The sequence below is a fragment of the Drosophila tropicalis genome, unplaced genomic scaffold (genome assembly GCF_018151085.1).
Source record: "Drosophila tropicalis isolate 14030-0801.00 unplaced genomic scaffold, ASM1815108v1 contig_33, whole genome shotgun sequence".
Classification (NCBI taxonomy): Eukaryota; Metazoa; Arthropoda; class Insecta; order Diptera; family Drosophilidae; genus Drosophila; species Drosophila tropicalis.
This window is the reverse complement of record NW_027172787.1, coordinates 41,275-48,153: the sequence shown is the minus strand read 5'-3', so window position 1 is coordinate 48,153 and position 6,879 is coordinate 41,275.

The window sequence follows — 6,879 nt, the reverse complement described above, 5'->3', positions numbered from 1 at the left end:
TCTGCGACCTAACAAAATATCTTGTAATAATACCAATAAAAGACAAAAGTGCAAAAACAGTACCGAAAGCTTTATTCGAAGATTTCATTCTGCAGTACGGTCCAATGAAGACGTTCATTACGGACATGGGAACAGAATATATGTTGGTGTTTTGATTATATAAAATAAGCTAACATTAAGACAATTATAATATAGAACAAATAGAAATGTATGTCAATTAAGTATGTAACCCGATTATAGATATCGATGGCTCATCAGTCATAAGTAGGTCTGATATGGTCAGCAGTAAACAATAAAGACCTAGTTAATCAATAAAAACGCATTTTGCTGACCTAACACTATGTCGAATTATGCACTGGTGAGCTCTCTATTTTGTACTATAAAAGAAATGCATTATTCTTAGTAAGATCAGATACCAATTGTAACTACATCGGCTGTGCATCGCTGTGTCTTTGGCCCCCATCTCTACCTTTGTAATCTCACTCCGAGGTCCACCCAATTTATGTGTTGGTTGCGACAACCTTTAGTCACTGGTTTATGTGCTAGTGCCTAGATATATATATAAATAAATAAACATTTAATAACTTCAAGAAACACTAACGTCTTTCATTGAACATTTTGGTGACCCCGACATTGTCGGCTCCAAGTTAAAAGAATAACAGACTTAGTGAAACCGTCATCAAGCGAGAACATTTGGTCAACTCAGGCGACCAATCTCTCAACAAAAAGGAAACTGGTCAACTTGGTGACTACTTTCTTTGCACGCTTTGGACACGACAATCCTAAGCGAGGGCACAAATTGATGAACATCTCACATCAATCTGGGGTCCCGACTAAAAACATCGCAATTGATTAACTTGGCAATCATTGCGTAGCCACCTTGGCGAATAAAAAAGATTTACTGGAAAACTAGGAGTTGGTTTCCGCAACGGGGTAGCAGTGCATACCCATTGAATAAAAGTTGATCAACTAGGCGATCACCTTATAAAAATCATTTAACAACGATTTGTGTCAACGAGGCGACCAAATCATAAATCATTTTGAATCAAATCATAAAAAGTTATTTTTGTATAAAATAAAGTTTGATCAACTCAACTCTGTTGCATTCCCTGGCGTCAGCAATATCTGACCTAGTTAACTCGGTCAGTAACCCAGGTAGTACGCACGAGTATAGATTTTGGCATTGATCAGCAATTTTTTTTTTAAACAAAGAAAAGAAACTCCAAAAATTGGTTTCACTGTCGTGGCAGTTATCAGTGTAAAAGAATAGGTATATTGGAAATAAAAATAAAACTATTGTTAAAACACTATTCAAAAGGCAACTTCGATTTATTTCTTATTCTTATTTGTGCTACACTTGACCATTTTTAGGAACGAGTCGGAGCGTTCCTTGTCTTTGACAAAATAAATAAACTCCCATCGGGTCAAGTACTAGTACAGACAAGCAATTACATAAGAATATAAAAGAACATGGAGGATTTTTATAAACAGCAGACAGAACGAGGAGAGGCAATCCAGGCCTTGATTCGGAATAGCAAAAAAGATTCTTTCGCCGTAAAAAACGAAGCCATCTTATTTCGAGGAGAAACTTTAGCTCCTGGAATACATGTGGGAGAACTTCGAGAAAGGTCATCAGGAGTTGATGGACAAATTAAATAACGTGCCAACTGAAGATGACTACTTTATAACGGACTATTTCAGCAAAATGAAGACGGTTGTATCTAATATAGTGGAAGATTGGAAGGACCATTTGGCAAAAATAAAGCTAGAGAGACAAGCTCGCCAAAGAGAGGAAGAGCGAGTCATGGTCAAACCACTGGTTCGTAAGCAAAGTGCTCTGCTGGAGTCATTGTCCAGGACATTAAGACAAATTGTGCCTGAAGAAAAAATGACTTACAAATCGGTAGTCGACAAATTATGGATGCAAATTGAAGAAATCCATTATGAGATTCATCGGCTAGCTGAAAATCCAGCCGAAGCCGGATATAATATAGCTACGTTTGTGGCCGCAGAAAATACAATGCTGAAATTCTGTGTGGCACCAGCAGAAAATGTAGTAATACAATCACCACCTGTATTGCAATCGATACAATTATTGCAACTACCCAAAATTCCCATTCCAAAATTTGATGGGGATGATCTGAAATGGCAACAATTTCATGACATCTATAAAATGGTGGTTCATGAGTCAAATGTATCCACGATAGAGAAAATGTGGTACCTAAAATCAAACCTTTCTGGAGAAGCAGAGAGACTGATACGGCACCTGGTGTAGTATACTTTTAGGGATAAGATTAGGGCACATACTTTTAGGGATAGATTATAAGTAATTAGAACTTAAGCATAATGTCTAGCTTTAAGTACCGTTAAGGACACTAGCCATAAGACCAATGTAAACGTTCTCCTATAAATACCGGGCTTGCGGCCCCAATAAATCACTTCAAGTCAAACCTTGCCTTCGCCTGTTTCATGGCGATCCTGCCTAACATTGGCAACAAACAAAAAGGCAATAAGAAAAAAATCCTTGCCATACATAGGCAAAGTGATAAAAAGGACTCACATACCGATGACCAGGACCATTACCCAAATAAAGCGGCGAGGTGGCCTTCTCGTCAGACTTAGAAGGCAGCGAGCGGCCCTGCTGGCCCAAGTAAACAGCGACCCACCACCACCATGGGCAGAGGCATGCCAAATTTGGATTAGGATATGCCGACTTGAGGAACAGCAGCAACAACAAAAAGAGGCAAAGCAGCACAACCAACAGCAGCAGAACCGACCAGCAACAACAGCAGAAAAATAAATCAAAAAAATCAATTTAATAAAAAAAGTGTGCTAATATAAATCTAGGCACCTTTGTGGCAAGAGGCGATCTTTGCGCTGCCATCATAAATCAATTTAAATATACATATGTGTAAATATTAACGAAATAAAAATACATATATATCTAAATAAATTTAAAAAAAAAAAAAAAAAAATACCCTAGAAAACAAAAACAAAAAATCACATATTTTCAAATATACACTAAAACGAAAACTACACAAAAACGAAAAAAAAAACAAATATATACATATACAATTAAATATAAAATTCCAATCAGCCGTATATACCCCAACATACCCTAACAAAGAGCACATGTCAACCATGTGCACTCAAAATTGCACAAACAACATAAGCACAGTTGTAAAGCTCGCCACGATCAAAGCGAGCTTCTAAAAAAAAAAAAAAAAAAAAAAAGCTCAAGAAAACTTCACAAAGCTTACAAGCACACATAAAGCTTTCTGATCGCAGCAAGCTCCACAATATCAAAACTGCCCAATAACGAAGTCTAAATACCCTATAAGAAAAATTACAAAATTTTTTTTTTGGAAATAATTAAATATTATAAAATAGAATTATAAACAATTTGAAAAAAAAAAAAAAAAAACAATAACAAAAAAAAATATAGGAGAATCAGAAAATGAAATAATTAAAAGAACAAAATTATTTTAACGTAATTTCAATGGACCGGAACATAGAAATATTGAAAGAAAAACTTCAGAAAGCATACAAGTGCCTAAACAAAACAATTTATATACACCCTCAAACCATAAACAAGCACCTTGAAACTATCTTCGACAGTTATAATAGAATAAAGAGTAGCAGTACAGACATATGCAATGAATCTAGCAGTAAAAGCTTTACTGAGCTAATATATAGTTTAAATAAACAACTAATAAGTATAGCAACAAAACATAATATAAAATTCACAATACCGGTAGATTCGAATCTAGAAGCAACTTTTGAACCTCTAGTAGCAAAAGACACAGAAGAACCAGCTGTAAAAGATAATCCAGAAGACATTCAAGATATATCAGGTATAAAAGATAACCCAGAAAACATTCAAGATAATACAAAACCAAAGATGGTGCAAACAAAAGATTGAATTTCTTAATACAGCTTCTAAGCTGATTCAAGAGTATGATGGTGGAGTAGAAACAATTCAAAGTTTCATAGATTCACTGGAATTAATCAACGAAATAAAAGCAGAACATGAAGAAACAGCTATTAAAGTCATAAAAACAAAACTAAAAGGGGACGTTAGACTACTAGTTACTAATGAAAACACTATAAATGGTATAATCCAAACATTAAAGAAAGAAATTAAGGGTGAAACAGTTCAGGTAGCAGAGGCAAGATTAATGAATTTAAAACAAAATGGCAAAAACGCAAATTTATTTATGTCAGAAATAGAAAATCTTACTAAATCATTGAAACGCGCATTCATAACAGACAACGTAAACCCTGAAACAGCAAAAAAATATGCCACTCAAACAGCAGTGAAATCAATCATAAAGAACTGTGATAACGAAAAGGTCAGAACAATAATAGAAGCAGGCAATTTTACTGAAATGAATGATGTTATAGCTAAATTTGTAAATACATCTACAAATATAGAACAAGATCACAGCGTGTTTTATACTAAAAGAAACAATTACACAAATAGGAACTCGTACAATAATAATAGAAATTATAATAATAATTACCAAAATAGAAACCCAAATGATAATACTAACTATAACAATACTAGGAATTACGATAACTATAGTAATAATTATAAACGAAGAAATTATAACAATAGATATACCAAAACTAATTATCCTCCTAAAACACAACAAAATAATAATGTTAGATTTACAAATATAGAAGAAAATTCGGAAAACTCCGAAAGTCCTCTGGTGTAAAAAATCGAACAAATAAAATATATAATTTAAATTGCAACCTTAATAGCTACATAACTTTAAACTTTGACGATGTAGGGACAATAAAATTACTATTAGACACAGGAGCTGATGTATCACTAATAAAACAAGAAATATTAAGAAAAGACAATACAGTTAACATACAAAAACGGACAAAACTTAGTGGAATAGGCAAAGACGTCCTATTTACAATAGGCGAAACCAAACTAAAGGTCAGCAACCTCTCAACGGTACACACCTTCCAAGTAATAGAAAATGATTTCCCCATCCCATGTGACGGAATCTTGGGGCTTGACTTTATAAAAAAATTCAATTGCACACTCAATTATTCCACCAACAAATTGATAATAGATCCATATAAATCAAGATATAAAATTATAATCAATATAGGGATCAGTCAAAACACACATGTATTCCATATCCCATCTAGAACAGAAAAAATTGTACGCATTACAATATCCTCAAACGACAATAACATCTTTATCCCTAATCAAGAATTACACCCGGGGGTATTCGTCGCAAACACTATTGCTTCCAAGACTAACCCACATGTCCGCATATTAAATACTAACAACACAGACGTACAAATTGCAAATATAAACCTATTAAATGAAAAACTGTCCGATTATGAAATCTTAAAAATAGACAAACAACATGATTCAAAACATAAATCCACGATAATGAACAAACTAGCACCACATTTTCCCGATTTCGTAAAAAGAACCTCTACATAAATTATGCTCAGAATTTAATGATGTATTCGCAATAGAATCTGAACAAATATCGTCCAACAATTTCTATAAACAAAAATTAAGACTCAAAGACACAACACCAGTCTACACCAAAAACTACAGGATAGCACACAGTCAAAAAACCGAAATCAATAAACAAGTGGACAAATTGATCAATGATGATATTATTGAACCATCAATGTCTGAGTTCAATAGTCCGATTTTATTGGTTCCTAAAAAAGCGCTACCTGGCAGTAAAGAAAAACGGTGGAGATTGGTAGTTGACTATAGAAAAATTAATAAACAACTAGTAGCGGATACATTCCCACTACCCAGAATGGACGATATCCTTGGCCAGCTAGGACGCGCTAAATACTTCTCTTGTTTAGACTTAATGTCAGGATTTCATCAAGTAGAATTAGAAGAAAAATCTCGGGACATAACATCATTTTCCACAGATAAGGGCTCATTCAGATTCAAGCGATTACCATACGGATTAAAAATCGCACCAAACTCGTTTCAAAGAATGATGTCCCTTGCATTCACGGGTCTATCACCATCCCAAACATTCCTTTATATGGATGATCTAATTGTAATTGGTTGCTCTGAAAGTCACATGATCAGAAACTTAAGGGATGTTTTTGAAACTTGCCGAAAATATAACCTAAAATTGCACCCAGACAAATGCTCCTTCTTCAGACATGAAGTTACTTTTCTAGGACACAAATGCACAAATAAAGGAATTTTACCAGACGAAAGCAAGTTCAAAACGATTAAAGATTACCCGACTCCCAAAAATGGCGACGAAGCCAAAAGATTTGTAGCATTCTGTAATTACTACCGTAGATTCATTCCAAACTTTGCATACCATGCACAATTTATCAATAGATTATCTAGGAAAAATGTAGAATTTATCTGGGATGCAAACTGTCAAGCAGCTTTTGAATACTTAAAAAACAAATTATTAAGCCCACAAATACTTCAATATCCAGATTTTTAATAAAAAAATTCTGTATCACAACTGATGCAAGCAAGATCGCATGTGGAGCCGTCCTCAGCCAAGAATTTGATGGACTCCAATTACCCATATCATATGCATCTAAAGCATTTACAAAAGGCGAAAGCAATAAGTCAACAATAGAGCAAGAATTAACAGCAATACATTGGGCAATTCAATATTTCAAACCATACATATACGGGAAAAAATTCCTAATCAGAACTGACCATCAGCCATTAACATACCTATTTTCTCTAAAAAACCCATCGTCAAAGCTTACTAGAATAAGGCTAGATTTAGAAGAGTTCGATTTTACTATAGAATACATCAGGGGACAAGAAAATTTCGCAGCGGATGCTCTCTCCAGAATTGAATTTGAAAATATAAAAAACATAGAAACTAATAAAATACT